Below are 18125 nucleotides of genomic sequence, written 5' to 3'. Positions count from 1 at the left end.
GCTTCTTATACAAGAAGTTAAAGCAAGAATACACCAATCAGGCGAGGGACAAAAAGTAATTTACAGTCGGATGTGACTCGGGCCAAATGTCATTATCAGACATTTGTCATGACTGTCACAGACCTCCAAATCACCCCATAGGGTGCTCTCGTTGATTCAAATCTGTTTGAACCAACTTCTGAGGTGTCGGGACCTTCACATGGGGTAGGAAATTGGAGTCTCAACAAAAGTTGTTGAGTCCAGTTGTCTGTTTGAGCCAACTTCCGAGGTGTCGGGACCTTCACATGGGGTAGGAAATTGGAGTCTCAACAAAAGTTGTTGAGTCCAGTTGTCTGTTTGAGCCAACTTCCGAGGTGTCGGGACCTTCACATGGGGTAGGAAATTGGAGTCTCAACAAAAGTTGTTGAGTCCAGTTGTCTGTTTGAGCCAACTTCCGAGGTGTCGGGACCTTCACATGGGGTAGGAAATTGGAGTCTCAACAAAAGTTCTTGAGTCCAGTTCAAAGCCCTGTAGGGGGTAGGGGCTGGAGCTTCCCATGACAATGTGGCTCGACAAACTGTTACCATCAGTATCACAATACACAGCCATTATAATAAGGACTAATGTATCTAGCTTTACACTCCTAGCCGTATGAGCTATAAATGCAAAAACATGAAGTTCAAATCAATGTGCAATAAGATCCTTGCAATTTCCCAACGGAACATGGATTTCACTGTATGTTTTAATTTTCACTTTCTCGTGGCCTACTTTTAAAAATGCTTTTTACAAGGTTTTCCACTCAATTTCATTGTGCATCTTACAATGACAATAAAATGACTCAGATTCTTTTTTCTTCTTAGTCTTAACCAACAACAAGATGTATGTGTACAGAAACCCACACAGGCACAACTCACAGTCCTTGATACTGTAAACATAAATGTTTAAAGACGGACACAAGACAGACCATTTGGTTACTTTGTAACCTTGGTTCTCTGAGTGAGAGACTATCTCTCCACTCCGTAACATATTTCATATGTACGAGGAATGACCCCCCCCTGTCAAGGTACGTGGATATTTCTTTAAGACACACCGCAGGCACCGTTGGACAGGTCGCATACACAGGAGGGCAAGAGGGACAACCTGCAGCATGGCTGCCATCAAGCCCATGAGGCGAAGGCAGCCCCCAGCTGACCCGAGAGTGCAGCTGAAAGTGGCTGAGGCAGGCCGTGAAGGCCTGCTGCCTCTCCAGAGTCAGCACAATAACCGCCCTCCTGGAGTCCAGAATTGCACCCAGGAAGGTTATCACCCGAGAAAGCTGGAGCTCGCTCTTCTTGTAAGTCAAGCACAGACCCAGGGTTTGAATGTGCTCCAGAGCAGGGCCCTCTTTTCTCTCTTTCTGTATTCGTTGAGCCCCCTGAGGTCCAGAATCGGGCGAAGTCCCCCGTCCCGCTTGGGGACCAAGGAGTAGCGGGAGAAATCCCAGCCTGGTGATCCCCACACTCCACCTCCCTAATGGCGTGTTTCTCCAGAAGGGAGGACAACTCCTCCCGCAGAACCTCTGCATGTTGAGGGTTGGTCACAGTAGTGAAAACGGCCAGCCTCGCCAGAGGGGGTCCGCGTGAAAACTGTAAGCGGTAGCCATGGGTCATGGTGGAAACCACCCATGGGTCCGCCCCCAAAGCCGACCACGCGTCCCTGTAACGGCCCGTTGACAGGAGCTGCTGGCAGGCCGTGGTCTGGGAATAGTCAGGAGGGGGGTGGGCGCTTGGAGGACCCCTGAGCCGGTCCCCCTCTCCTCCCCCGATGGCGGGAGTTACGCCGACGAAAAGCCTCCAGCTGGGGCCTGAGGTCCCCTGTACCCCATGTCGGGGCCTCTAGTGGACGGGCGGCCTCTTCTTTTCTAGCCCGCCTGAAGCCCCTGGGGCCCCTGGAGAAGCCCGACACCTCTTGTGCGTTATGGCGAATGTCCCGTGCCTGCTGCAACAAATGAGCTGCATGTGGACCAAACATGGCCGAAGGTTCCACCGGCAACTTAACCAAACAGTCCCGATCACTCTGCTGGAGCTGAGACTGGGACAGCCATAAGTGGCGTCTAGTAACCCAAAGGGATGCTAAGGCTCTACCTGTAGCCACCGCCTGCTCCTTCATAATTGAAGAGAGGACTGAGGAGGCAGTCCGAAGCTCACCCGCAATATTGGAACCCCCAGGACCCTCCTGCACCTCCTTGGACAGGTCACGAAGGTAGAGGGACATAATAGCCCCTGTATTCGTCAGACGGGTCTGAGTAGCCATAGCTCTGTGCAGCTTAGCGAGCAGGCCATCCATGACTGTGCTTTATAGGTAAACCTAGGGGCGTGACTGGGCAAGCCGGTGTGTCTTAAAGAAATATCCACGTACCCTGACAGGGGGGGGTCATTCCCCGTACATATGAAATATGTAACGGAGTGGAGAGATAGTCTCGATACGATAGAGAACAAATATCACATCAGCCTCGAAACTGGGGAAGTCTTATTGTGAGCAAATAACCTTCTGTAGGGAAAGTTATTTGCTCACAATAGAATGACCATGACGCCTGGTGCAAAACTATATCACAACTTCAAAGATTACACAGGGTTCTAAAATGTGTGCAGACTGGAGCCCCCAGTTCAAGACTGGTAAAGTAAATGACAAAGCAAGACAAAATCATTTTTTTATCAAATGTTGAACATTCTTGATGACATAGCCTTGCAGCACTCTGCGATAAAACAACAGTTTCATCTGAAATATATCTGGGAATTTTAGAAGCACAGTGAGAAACCCTAATTCACTTATATGAGAGAAGAAGAGAACAGCCCTTGTTTTCTGTAAAAGTGCTCAAAGGAATCTCAGCTGCTTTAATCCCCCTGCTGAATAAAAGCTATATCTGACACGACTTAAAATACAAACTCACACTAAAAATGTCCCTTTGTTTTGTTTTCCTCTGGTACTCGAGCACACAACCTTTCTCATGTAGGACAAAACTATGCAGACCTATTTACATGTAAATGAAGGCCATGGATAAGGACTTTTTTTCTGCCTGCCCTTTATTCATTCAGTCTATGAAACTTCCTCTCATCTCTGCATGCTTCTGTAACATAGAACAGTAGATAGAATCACTTCGATGTCAGAAACTGTTTGGTAGACAGCTCCACCACAGCTACTATGGCTTTGGAAAAATTGAAAAGTGTGATACCCACAGCTATGTGCAGCCTTTGCAATACTAGCATTTTATGGGATGGAAATATGAAAGTGAGGAAAACATGACCATAGGGTATTGGAAAAGAATCCAAAGCATATTGACTTCCCGCAGGTTTTGGAGGTGTAACAAATGGGTTCCTTTGGCAGGAACCTTTTAACATAGTTAGATGTTTCACTGGGACACTGACGAAGCTAAATCCATCACAGAGAAGCTCATGGACGTTATTATGTTGACCGACCCATTTCTGTGGTCTACATTTTTGTTGCACAGTCAAGGAAATGGTAAACCAACCAGAAAATTTTGTGAATTATCGGCAAATAACCTAGATACACATCCGTGTATTTTAACAGACAATGAAATGAGATAAAGAAAAAACGTGGATGGTGTGTTTTGGCTTCACTGACCATCATTTTTGCTCAAGAAAAAGGCTGATAATTCCTGTTGTTAAAGCAGAGTTTATCAAACATGCAACACTCAAAAGTAGATGATCAATTAACTTGACTGTTGTACAAAAGTAAAGTTATTAATATCAATGCCAACGAGACAACAAAGTCTACCTCTAGTGGGGCAAAGCGGTATAACAAGATGTGCCAAACTGCCCCCACTCAACATCATATTTGTGTTAAGCCTGAATTATGGTTCTGCGTTAAACCAACGCAGAGCCTACGGCGTTGCCGTGACGCCGTCGTAAACCCTTCGGACTTCTCCGTCACTGCAATTCGCCGCAGTGCAATACCCCCCCCAGAGCACTAGTTGATACTTTGTTTAGCTTTGTTTAGTTTTTTCCAGTCACAGTGAATCAAAGAGATAAGGACAACTATTGCACAAAAAACCAAAACAACCCAAAAAAAAAAAATCACACACACACAAAGAAAAGAGCGCTGAAATTCACTACTGCTTCACGAACCGGAACCGGAAATGCATTGCTACCAAGCAAACCAATCACAGCCCTCTCGGTCTGCGTTGGGTCTGCGTCGCCTCGACGCATAGTTAAATTTTTTGGGAGGTGCACGTCAGGCTACGGCGTAGGCTACGGAGAGCCTGCCACGTAGCCGCGTACCCTACGGCGTAGGTTTAACACAGAGCCATAATTCAGCCTTTAGTGGCTCTTCTGTCACCACAGCAGACATGCCACCTTGTGGTCAGAAGTGGAATTTCTACATCAGCGTCACAAAACGAAAGTCTTTTTAGGATTTAGGGTATTTTTAGGAATTGACACAAAATGTTTAACGCTGTGTGGAATTTATTACATATAAACTTGGACTACATCCACACAAGTTCAAACGTATTCCAAGATGATCTTGTTTCAAAACAAAACCAATCTGCATCAACATTAGCATTTCATCTTTGTAAAGAATTCTGTCCACACTACACCACCAGAAATGAATACTGTCATCTATGCTTACGAGTGCACAAGTAAAAAGCATGAACAACTTAAAAAAAAAGGAAAAGTGAGATTGAAGTAACCTTTCCTAAAGATCTTTATTATAATTGGTTATAATGACTTTCCTCCTATTCATGTTGGCAGTTGAATTCAACGCCCTCCACCAAAAAACAACAAATAAAACAACACTGTATAACTTTTTTTTACTGTGCCATTAATATTTATAAGTTGCATGAGTGTAATTATCATCCCTTGGTGACATGGCCATGCACATTTACCCCAAGGTCAGAACACAGTAGGTCAGAAAAAAGGTCAGAGAAATACAAAGAGCCAAGAGCTGCATCTAAGGTTCTACAGGGCTCGTTGGTTAAATGTTAAAGCTCATGAAAAACCAAGTAGAAGAAGACCAAATAATTACTTGCCTAGACTTGTAAAGTAAAAAGTGTCTTATCTAAAAGAAACATGAAAGGACAATGGCATCTGACTAAGCGACAAGACCTCTGTAACAATGGACATATGAGTGGAGTTATTTGACTTTAATGCCCATCACCATATTTAGCAAAAGCCGAATAGCCTTTAAGCAGGAATATGTCACACTGACTACCATGGATGGCAGAGGAAGAGTGAAGATCCGGGGTTGTTTCACTGGAAAAAATGATCTGGACACCTTGCACTCATTGATTTGACCATGAACTCCTCTCTATATCATTTCTCTGTATTCTAGAGGTTAAAAATACAGCCATCTGTGTGACAGCTAAAGCTTGGTCAAAAATGGGTCATGCAACAGGATAATAATCTGAGGCACAGCAGCAAAACTACATGAGGATGAATGAAAGAAGTCCCACATTTTTGTCCCATAGTGGAGAAATTGCATTTTTCCAACCAAAAGACAAGGGGAGAATGGGTAAACAAAGAATGCCAAAACTACCAAGATATCTAAGGTAAATAAGAATTTAAAAAATATTAAAGAACAAAGCATATTCAAATCTGCTTTGAGTATACACATCAATAAATGTTCAATAAAGTGACTTATGTCAAAAAAGAAGAAAAATCCAAGGCACTCTTCTTCAAATATAAAAAGCCTTTATTTGAAATGGCTATTTCATGTAGAAAGATTTAAAAAAGTGGGTTACAGCCCACGCATTTCGGCCACAACCTTCCTCAGGGTGGAAGTGACTTATGTATTTTTTATTTTATTTTTAAAAAACTACGAAAGAGTCAAGGTTTTAGATATTCTTATTTAAAGTTAAGACCTCAACCCAAGTGAAACACAGTGGTAGGACCTCATAAGAGCTGTTAGAAGCCAAATAATTGGGGAAAAAACCAAGGAAATCAAGTAAAAAATACAATCTTTTTAAATTGGGCCCACATTCCTTTATAACCATGTGGCAGACTTATAAAGTCATGAAAAAACAGCTACTTTCAGTTATTGCTGCTAAAGGTGGATCTACAGGCCATCAACTGGGATATTTTTGCCCACATTATTGTTTATTCATCCATCCATTTTCTATACCCTCTTTAGCCTTTGCAGGGTCACGGGGGTCTGCTGGAGCCTATCCCAGCTATTTTCAGGCGAGAGGCAGGGGTTACACCCTGGACAGGTCGGCAGTCCATCACAGTGATTGTTTATTAGTTTTACTTAAATTACTAATTGCATCTCAAAAATATAATGTTTTTGGACTGAGATAATAATAATAATAATAATGTAACGCACTTTCCATTCAATGAATCTCAAAGTGCTACACTTAGATCATTATTCATTCACACACATTCTCTCCAGTGGTGGTAAGCTACGTTTGTAGCCACAGCTGCCCTGGGGCAGACTGACAGAAGCGTGGCTGCCATTCCGCGCCAAACGGCCCCTCCGACCACCACCAAACATTCATACACATTCATACACATTCACACGGGGCAAGCTGGGTAAGGTGTCTTGCCCAAGGACACTACGACAGTAACTGGGATGGAGCGGGATTCGAACCGCCGACCTTCTGATCTTTGGACGACCCGCTCTGTCACCTGAGCTACTGCCGCCCCATTTAAATGCATTTATTTGCCCTCTAGTGGACACATAAATTACCGTTTTTAAATGCATTTATATGCCCTCTAGTGTACATATATGTTACTGCATTTAAATGCGTTTATTTGCCCTCTTGTGGACACATATGTTACTGCATTTTTATGCAGGCATTTGCCCTCTAGTGGACATATATGTTACTGCATTTAAATGCATTTATTTGCCCTCTAGTGGAAAAATAAATTACTGTATTTAAATGCATTTATTTGCCCTCTAGTAGACATATAAGTAACTGCATTAAAATTACTTATTTGCCCTCTAGTGGACATACAGTATATGTTACTGCACTTAAATGCATTTATTTGCCCTCTAGTAGACATATAAGTAACTGCATTAAAAATAATTATTTGCACTCTAGTGGACATATAAGTTACTACATTTAAATGCATTTATTTGCCCACTAGTGGAAATAAAAGTCACAACAACTAAGATCCACTATGATCACATGATTGCTTGTTTTGTTTTTGCACAAAAAAATAATTAAAAAGAGGAATATAAACTTTTGCACGTATGTACAAAATTTAAATAATTTTAACTTCTTTCATGAAAACAATTATTCCTGTGAGCAGTTTGAAGTTAGCCAGTTAGTTGTGCTTGGTGGTAATGCCACTTCTGATTAGTCATTTAAGGTGACAGAGGGCACCCAGTATCAGCAGTTCTCAGCTTTCTGTAGATAGAAACAGGAAATGGAGCGCCAGGTATATTGCAGTGACATTTAAGTGTTCCAACAGTCAGCTAAATGCAAATAGCAGACTGACATCTGCTTTAAATGCAATGAGTTAATATATGACAACAATATGCATACGGAAAAGCAAAGCAAGGATGTTTTTTTGATTTGTTACACACTTAAGCAATAATGTGTGCATGAGAGAGAGAGAGAGAGAGAGAGAGAGAGAGAGAGAGAGAGAGAGAGAGAGAGAGAGAGAGAGAGAGAGAGAGAGAGAGAGAGAAAACTGATACCTGCAAGCCTGAGAAAGCATGAACCCTCTCTCTGGCCTGCAAGTCTGAGGTGAGAATGTAATCGGATGATATCAGATTATTGCCTTTTCTATGCTCTGTTTTCTAATCACATTAAACCTTCAGAAGAATTCTGCAACTGCAGGCACTGTGAAATAAAAGTCCGACTGGTCAAAAGCAGGCTGAGAATCATAAATGCGTGACAGTTTAAGTCAGGAAACTTTGCTGTGAAGGTGCGGAAAAGCTCAGTGTTCAGACTTGGCTGAGTTGGACTGTTTTTTATATCAAGAGACATAAACAATTGTTGAAATTCTGTCTGAAGTTTTGTTCTGCAGTTTCCTTTTCTCTTGTCTGTGCATCTCCTTCTCTGCTGTGGCAGACAGCCCAGCGCATACAGCGATGCGGCTTTGACGCTGGCAAAGAGAAACTATGGCCTCTTGGAAATATGCTCTCTGTTGACTCATTCTCTAAACCACAATCTTCATCAGAAGCACACACACAAGAGTCCTTCCCGTTGGCCATGAAGACAAAACATTTTTTTCTGGCCCAGTTAATAACATTTCTTTCTTTCTTTTTTGCCTTTTAACTACTTAATATATGCTTGAACACTGCAGCAAATAATAAAAGAGGTAGCATAAAATGAGGAGGAAAGCGGACGAGTGAGCGCTCACCGGCCAACAGAGAAGTCTAGATCTCTCTGGATTTATTCGTGTACATAACTCTCTCTCTCTCTTTCTGTCTCTCTCTGTCTCCCCCTCCCCTGTATCCCACTTTCATTCCTTTGTGCTGCTTTGGGTCTCTAACACAAACACCCACATGCTGCGCACACTGTACAAGCCTGCAAACACACACAGACTCACATAACCGTCAAATGATAGTGCTGCATTTGGGTAGAAGGCTGCACACCCACGGCCCTCGCGTATGCTAATTTTTCTTTTCAAATACAAAAAGGCGAGCTTCCTGTTTCATAAGGCTCGAACCAAAAACAGACCAGATATGAACCATTAATAAAGAACAATCTTTTGACGTCTCACTGAAGCCAAAAGTTTGTTAAGAGTTATGAGGGAAAGACTTTGAGCTAGGTGATTTCATCACTTTGCCATTTAACACTCTTCACCCCTTAACCCCTTACCCAACAGCCCAGACTGAAGTCCCTTTCACGACTGACCGCAAAGGCTCAAGAAGTCAATAGTTTAAGAACAAAATAAGAGGGAAAAGCATGTGACTCAACTCCCTTATTCACTACCTTACTCCACAAACTTTTCCCCCCCAAACTTTCACAATTTCTCATCCTTCCCTCCACTTCAAATCTTACCATTCTGAGCCTCTTGATGAGCGCTGGTGTCTGGGTCCATATTAAATTCACAGCCCGATGAAATCCCAGATCAGTACAGCCATATCCTGATTGAGGCAAAGATAAGTCGACAACTGAACCGCAAACACTGCGTCATGTACAGTTTTTTTTTGTCTTTTTTACGTCATCTGCTTCTGCCCGTCTGCTCTGCTGCCACTCCAGTCAGAGCTGCTGGCTCTGGTCTGGCCCCTGCAGCCTGCCAACTCAGCGCAGGCTTCTGCCGCTGTGTTACATCTGACTGAGCCCCTCTCCGGAGAGCAGGGAGTGAGAATATAACAGAGTGCAGGATGGGAGGGAGGAGACAGCGGGGCACTTTCCACATGGAAAGAGGCAGATCCGGGCGGAGGGGGTTGTGGCTGTGCAGTGTTTCCACTTTGATCAGTTTGAAACTTTTACATATTTTTCTCACATTATAAAGGGAGTTTACTAAAGTCAGCAGAAAAGGGACGCTTCTCTAACAGTTTATGTTCTTACATAGCATCGGAGCCTAAATATTAAAAGTGGGTGGGTGTATAACGGCATCCTCGGATTGCAGCATATTGTTCTCTTTATGATTTACAATGTAATTCTTCAACTTCCAAGTCAGAAAGGTTGGAGCAACACAAAAAGCACAAATACAGAAGATCTTTGTAAGTATGAGCCCAAGTAGGATTTCTTCTTCTTTCTATTTTGTTCAAATACATGCACTAGTATTTCATAACTTCAATATATTCCAGATGGACAAAACAATCTGGTACAAGCCAGACAATTCAGTTCTAGTATGGAAGAGAGCATAAAATTATGTTAACATGTGATTGTAATGATTTGCTTTAAAAGCAGTTTCTATGAAAGCCTGTAATTAAAGCTCCCCACTTGGATGAAAAATACATTTTAAAGCAGCCCAATGTAACTTTCAGCTTTTGTTGAGTTTGGCGGCTCCTTTGGACAAAAGCGGTATTGCTTTACCAGAAAGAACACTACGTTTCCCAAGAGCACCAGCGCGTACTGCCGGAAAACTCCTGTGCCCGTCGCGTGCATTTGTTTTGATAGCGAATGAAGACGGGACGGACTTTCAAAACTACTTTTCTGTTTCACCAAGTGAACAGACGGAACACAAAAAAAAAGATGTTAAACTGCTGGAAAGGAACTAGAATTTACCGGCATACCTTAAACAAGGAAGCCAGGGAGCGGTATATGGAGAAAATAATGATTATTAACGGTTTGGATCGATATGAAATCCCTATCAAAGAGTGGAGCTCCGATGAGGATTTACTGCCACAGTTCTGCACAACCGACGTCTTAGGCTACCTTGTTTAGGAGTGTTTGGCAGCTGCTTCGGTAAATGTTTGACTCGCCATGTGTTTCAATAAATTAGTATAATAGTACAACATACAGTACATGTTTTGTATCACTCTTACTTCTCTTTTCTTTTTTTTGACTGCTATATTATGCTGAAGAGGCTCCGAGGCGTGAGCAATATTTTTGTTTTCCTCGTGAGATTATTTTTTTCCTCTGCAGCTACAAATAGAGTTAATATCTTTTCCTCAACAAACTAGTTTTATCTGAAGATTGGGGTTCATCGCACCGCAGAGAGCTGGCCAGCAACTGCGTTTAGCTGGAGAAGTGGGGAATAAAACCTGTGTTTTGATCCGACCCCAGTCTGTGTGCATGTTTGTGGGATACTGTGGAAGTTTATGTTTGGTCGTTACAGCCGCGATCCAACCGAGCCGACGACTCTTTTACTCTGTTAAAAGTCCCTGCGATGGACTGGTGACCTGTCCAGGGTGTAACTCCTGCCTCTCACCTGAAATGAGCTGGGATAGGCTCCAGCAGACCCCCGTGACCCTGCAAAGGATATATGGCGGGAATAGACAATGGATGTATGGATGAATTGAATTATCTCAGATACTCGGTCTCTGTGGTTCTTCCTCCGAACAGGAAAGCGGTGAAAAGTTAAACCATTAGCGATCTTATCCCCACGTCTGTTGTGTGTGGAGCTGCTGCAGCCACAACACAGCCACGGGTCACCAGTTTCTCCTGAGCTCTGCGCTCCACGCCCCGCCCATTTTCGTCTCGACTACGAATCGGGAAGGAGGGGGAAGTGACGTATGCCGTAAAGCAGTCAAAGCAGTAAAAATTTGTAGTTTTTCAGTGTGGCAGGGTTCCTACCATGCACCTCAAAGTTACATAGTGCCAGTGAAGGTGATACAGACCCCTCAGACCATGACAGAGGTGTCACTAAACCTGTTGGAAGTTGATGTACCATCACAATGACTCTGGAAATATGATATTAAGGTGGAAAAGTTACATAGTGCTGCTTTAAATGTTAAAAAATAATGCTCCTCAAATGAAGCGATTTTTGATTTTTTTTTTCTTCGACAGTAATATCATGAAATGATTAATCAAATCCGTTGCATGTTTAGTCTGTAAAGATTGAGATGGACAGCACTGATCTCCTGACCTACAGATGATGCTGCATCAAGAGCAATAGCTAATATAATCATGCATGCAAGAGATTACTTCAAGAAATCTTTTTCGAGCACTGCAATATGGAGTTAAGTTTAAAAATGCCACTTGTTAACGTTGACTGGAGGCATCGCTGATGTCTCTGGGCGTGGGTGCACCTGAGACAGACGATTAGACGATGAAAACATTGGATTGTGGTCAGACCAATCCATATTCCAGATCTTTTCTGGAAGAAATGGGCACTCTGTGCAATTAAGCAGACACAAAAAGGACATACTAACATCAGCAATTGCAAAAGCCAGGATCTTGTTGTGGTAAGGAGTTGCATCAGTGCCCTTGATGAAGGTCCTTTACACTTCTATGATGACAATGCTAATGCAGAAGAGTACTGAGATTTGAGAGCAGCATGCTTGCTTCAAGATTACATATTTCCCAGGGTCATCCGTGCATTTTTCAGCAAGACAATGAAAAACACAGTCTGCACACATTCCAAAGGCATGGCTGAGAAGCATGATGAGTGCCAAATATTGGGACTCGTCATGCTTCAAGGGATGACAAGTTGCAGCTCTTATCTCAGGTGATTTCTTCTAGTTTAACTCTACAGAGGTCAACCATTGCATTGGTTTTTAGAATAAATGCCCACTGATCTGAAACAGCTAATGTGATACCATAGCATAATGGTTAAAAAGCATGCCACTTCAGGAACAACCCACATGTAAAACGGTTATGGTATGAGTCAGTTGTGGATGCAGTGAGTAGATATTAAGAGGGGCCTCAAATGCACAGATGTGGAAATAGTCAGGAAATCATCAGAATCAATGCCCGTATTTTCATGATTTTGTACATCATGATGAAGTATTCACTGGGAAGCATATTATTGTATACACATTTTTCTTTAATTTTAAGAACATAAGTGGGCAATTTGTACTTGCGTCTTGTGTCTTAAAAATGAAAATAACAGTTAAAACTGCATAACACTACTAAGCACACTGAATACTGCAAAGTCAATACAGACTAAGGTACTAAAAATAAAACTGCATATGGTCAGAGGCCTCTGGTGTCTTTAACTGGCTGCTTGTATTCCTGCATGCAGCTGATTATAGTTATTACTAGACTGTTAAGGCTGAGAGAAATTTGATAATTAAAATTAAATGCCACACTTAACAGATCTTTACAGAGAAAGTTAATGTGGTAAGGTAATTCCATAATTAATGGAAAAAAAGAGCACAAAATTAGTAGTTCTAATTAATTACGCATTCTGAGGAAGAATGTGAAGCAAACACACACATGAGAGATAAATCATTTGGACGATAAGGGATGCAAAAACCTCACGAACAGCCTTTGGTCAGTTAAACCAATCTTTTTAATCCTATCTAAAGTGTTAAAGCTTACAGCAATAAACAGTGAAAAGTAGGACAGCATATGTTGAACTGAAAGCTAAAACCCCTTGAAAATCCATATCTTAAAAAAAAAGCATTAAGTGTACGGGTTCTAAAGGGTCGTTGATGTTTTTACAAAACCTTGATGCGTTAACAGAGGCATCAGCTGAAGAGGATCAGTACAAGCTCTGACTTTCCTATCCATCTGAGTGAAGTTTTTATTCTTTATATTGCTTATTTAGAAGCTGTATTACTGATTAGTATTTGAGAATACACTTTGCAGTACTTATGCAAATTAGGTAACGAAAAGTCTATTTGTGTTTCTGTTTGTGTGAAACTCATGTATTTTAACAGTGATCAAATGTTTTATAAAGAGGCTTTTGTCTCTAATAATCTGATGTTTTAGACAACTGACAGATTTACAGGTACGTTGCACTTATTGTGCTAATGTTTATTCAGTCGCTCTTCAAACACGTGTGCCTATTCAGCATTTTTTTCAAATACATTTCTTTTTTTTCTTTTTTATATACCTTTTCATACTTGTTTTTTGTCAAATTGTTGAGAGTGTGTATGTTTGCTGCTGCACAAGCAAATTTTCTCCTCTGTGGGATTAATAAAGTTTTATTCTATTCTTCTATTCTATTGTATTCTATTTAACTTTGATTGTTTCAGGTTTCAAGGCTCAGATATTAAATAACCTTGCTGACATTTTCTGGCTTATAAAGCTTCATGTTCTTCCTTTTTTAATGATTTGATATAAAGCACTTTGTTTTTTTTTGGCACTCTGGACTCTCTTTTAATTGTTTTACAGTCAATAATTAAAAATATTAGTTTTTTTTATTTGAAACAACACATCAACAAAATCAAGAAAACAACTTGTCATAACCAAAGCCTCTCTTCCCTTTCATCCATAAATCCATTTTCTATACCCGTTTAATCCTTTGCAGGGTCACGGGTCCTCCCCTTCATATTTGTTTTTTTTTGGGGAGGGGGGGTTGCAAGGCTGCATATGAAGACCTTTTTTTTAATGTATTCATTCAATCTACTGTGTACTTGTGAGATAAGCACATAGCAGATGTTGAGGACTAAATGTCACTGACTGACTCTGACTTTGACAAAAAAGTGTTCTAGGTTGGAAATAGAGCAAATCACTTAGCCTGCCTCTTGGCAAGTTTTACATTTAGATTCAAGTATTTCTCTCAGGGAGTTAATTCTATGCAGTGCACTTTCATTCCCATGAATAATGGCAGAAAAATTCAGTCCCGTCTTGAGTCTGTCTCTAATTGATATTTGATCCGACCCTAAATGTTTCCACCAATATTTGCTATTTTCCTCCATGTCATTTAATTATTGATGTTCATCTGCACTGGCTCTTAAAGGGAACCCTGGCTATTAAGACATGTAGTCCCTAATTAGCCACAATTGTTCTCTTATACTAAAATATGTTGTTAGAAACACATAAAATAATCTAATTGCTTTAAAAATCTACAATGTTTATCACATATTTTGACCTGCGGGAGGCGCCATGTTCTACCTGCGCAATGCATTCTGGGGGCGATGACGTACAACGGTGGCTCTGGGAAGATAAGCCCCGTTAATTTAACTGGGACAGGTATCTAAAACATAGTTGAGCAGCATCTCCAGGCCATGGAGGCTGACGAGGGAGCCCATAAGACGTCTCAGTTCAGGCAAACTGGATCAAAGTTCTGTGATGCACGGAGATCTGCAAAAATGATCAATGTCGTGAGCCTCTTACCAGTGCATCAGGCTCCTGCGTAGACGGCGTAGCCTACGGCGTAGACGGCGTAGCCTACGCCGTCTACGCAGGAGCCTACGGCGCAGACGGCGTAGGCTACGCCGTAGCCTGCGTAGCCGGGGCTTAGAGCCTGCAGCGCTCCGCCACCCGCTCTCCGCTCTCCGCTCTGCGCTCTGGCCGGGATGGAGACGCCGGTGAGCATAGCCCACCCCTGCCCACCCCTAAAACCTGCTTCGGGTGCTGGGTCCACCGTTTGATGACAGACCAGAGGCTGAGGGGACTGGCCCCGGACTTTGACGAAACGGGAGGCGCAGACTTCGCTTCAAATAGGCAAGAACATCTTTATTTAATTTAATGACGCCAGATCTGGCTGGGGTTTTTATTGTAGCATTATCTGCTGGTTGAAACGTGTGGTCTGTTAGTCTCTGAGTTTTATGGTGTTTTTGTAGTTCATGCTGTATGGTGCTGTACTTTTTTTTTTTTTTTTTTTACTTTTTTGTAGGTGCGCCGTCACCTTAATGTTCAGCTGTGTTTTGATCTGTGTTTCTGGTGCGCCGTCACCTGTTTAGCTGTGTTTTCATCTGTTTCTGGGTGTCAGAACAGTGTACGGGGGCCAGCAGGAGCCACCGTGTGACGATACTACCCAGAATCACTACAACAATGGCGACCTACATGTTAAATTATATTTTCAAATTTTATAAAAACGAAGACATCAAAAAGGTTTTTTATATCACATTGTTATACTTGATACCAACATTTATCTTTTAAGACCTACATGTCTTAATAGCCAGGGTTCCTTTTAAAGAGCACATTCAGCAAACTTTTTAAATGTCTCTTGCAGTAGTTAAGATTAGGACTCTGAAGTGCCCAGCAGAGCAAAGCAGCAAGCTCTCCATCTAGTGGATGTGACGTGGAAACGTAGTGTAATATATCTCAGACATTTTCATTGCAACTAACTACGTTAGTGTAATATATCTCAGACGTGTCAGGAATGGAAGATTGTTTTTTTTTCGGACTGCGTAGTGGAAATAAATGTTTCTTTAAAACTAGATTCATCACATGATACCTGTATTGAACAAGGTGCATACTGTATAATATTTAGGTTCAATTTAATTGAAATTCTGAAATTATTATTTCACTATGTGTGTGTGTGTGTGTGTGTGTGTGTGTGTGTGTGTGTGTGTGTGTGTGTGTGTGTGTGTGTGTGTGTGTGTGTGTGTGTGTGTGTGTGTGTGTGATGACTGCAGAGGTATGGCCGCAGGCTACTCACGGCTCTCGGTGGACATCTGGCTGCGGAGCTCTGGAAATTGTGTTTCCACAGGAACGCTGATGGTGCGCCGCAGAAGGTGGACTTTGCTTGTCGCAGAGCGCCTCTCCTGAAAAAACAGGACACAGATCTGCTGTGTGAGATAAAGCTAAAAAAAAAAGGATACGAAAAAATAGGTGGATAAAATTGTGAATAAATGCATAAAAAGTCATAATAAAAGGAATACTGAAAAGGTAAAACTCATAAAAACTCTTGGCTTGTGTGAAACACACATACAGTATAATATACATTCACAAGTCAGTCTTTATGTATGCTGCTGTGGTTATCCTGCTCAGCATGTTAAAAGCTGTGTTGAGCCTACAAAACACAATAGCTGTAGAAGCCCTGATAAAACACCGGCCACTGAACAAAACAGAGCGGACATTAGCAGCTCATCAGTCTGTGTCAGCCCATATCTGCCTACCTCTTGCAATGAAAATGTTTCGCTCTAAAAGATAAAAAACACAAAGAGAAAAAGACTGGCTGTGGTGAGAAGAGGGCCTGATGTCATCCACTTGGAGTGATAATGGCTTATCGGACATCCTCACACCTCTCAACTCATTGCAGCAGCTCGTCCGTCTTTTCTCACTTCCTGTGATCCAAAGTCTGTCTGATTATCTGTCCCATATTCTTGCTGCGAGCCTTCTCCAGACCTGCCTTATGGGATTCTCCCTGAACCGTCTCTGACATCTCCACAGTGCTAGTTTGAGCTACAATGACCAAGCTACACAAACTGTGACTTGAATCACTATTCATTTCTCAATTTCATGTCATGTAAATTACAATGCCGATACTCAAACCTGCAAGGACACTGGTTTTAAACTGAGATTTGAGTGTCTGAAGATTCATTACAATTACCGGTACAAATCATTTAATAATCTAGTGTGCAGTACACTGATATGTACTGAAAGGTTGACAGAGTGGAGGAAAAAAACATGTGATACATTACAGAGTAAGAATTTGTATCATCCGTCTTTCATTGACTTTACACTGGATTTAATAAGAAACATTCCTGTCCAATCTTTCAAATATTTTTGGTTTCCTTATTTTGTGTTTAAGTGCATTTAATTTAATTTGTAAATCATGTTTCCAGTCTATCGTGGCTCATGTGACATACATGAACAGCTCTTGAATAACTCTGACAAATATCTGAAGTGAGGATGAAAAGTCTGACTGAGGGAAAAAACGGAGAGGCAGAAAAGTATGGGTGAATTAAGAGTGTTAGAAGAATGATCCTATTTCACACCAAAAAAGTCCTGAGATAGGCTTGCATGGCTCAAAAGAAGTTAAAAGATACACTTTATGCCAGTTTATTCCGGTTTATTTCTGGGAAAGGTTAACTGAAATCTCCTATTTGGATTAATATATGCTCTACAGTAAAATTATCTTTACAAAAGCCCAAACTACAAGGAGGCTGGGCCCATCCAGAATTTTAATTTAAACTATACCACATATATCAGCGAGATTCAGAGGTCCTGTCAGATCATGAGCACCAACTTGCAGTTCCAATAAGATTGCAAACTTTTATGGCCATTTTTGAATTGTCAACAAATCAACCTTTTTGACCATAATTAGGGCCCGAGCACTGACAGTGCGAAGGCCCTATTGTAAGGAGGGCCTATTTGGCCCCCTAAACGTGCCCCAAAAGTCACCAAATTTTGAAGGAAAAAAACAGCCTGTCTACATCCCTTTTTTAATTTTCTCGACAGCCACCAGGTTTATGAACATCTGCACCTCAGAGTTGGAACACCAGACAGACGTTTGTGCTGTATAATAAAATCGCCGCGAGCCGCGAGTCGCCTCGCGCTGACTCCCGCTTCCTGATTCAAACGTTTGACGGCCCCGCCCCCTGACCAATCGGTGGCGAGGAGGGTGGTGACCTCAGAAATAGTCCCGGCTCAGCCCGGCTAGAACCTCGGCAGAATGGTTACAGAAAATGTATCTGCTTGGAGCGGCTCTACCTGTCTCAGCCCGTAGTGCAAAAGTGCAAGACGGGGCTGTGGCGGGTAGAAGCGAGCTGAGATGGTACTAGTGGAAAAGGGCCATAAAGATACCATCCAAATGGAAGCTTTTCTGGCTTAACTTTGGCTAACCTGTGATGCTCATTATTATTACTTTACTTTCTTTCCGATCAAATCTGTCCAATCATCCTCATTTATCCTCAAGCAACATTTAAAAAGAGTTCTGCCAGAGCTGGAATGAGGACTAGCGGTGTCCTGATGGGACACCCTGTCACTCAGCCTGCTATCTACTGTGTTATGGCTGATACAAATA

This window comes from Cololabis saira, chromosome 11, assembly GCF_033807715.1.
Source record: "Cololabis saira isolate AMF1-May2022 chromosome 11, fColSai1.1, whole genome shotgun sequence".
Taxonomy (NCBI): Eukaryota; Metazoa; Chordata; class Actinopteri; order Beloniformes; family Belonidae; genus Cololabis; species Cololabis saira.
The sequence above is the reverse complement of the archived record's forward strand: the minus strand, read 5'-3'. Positions refer to the sequence as shown.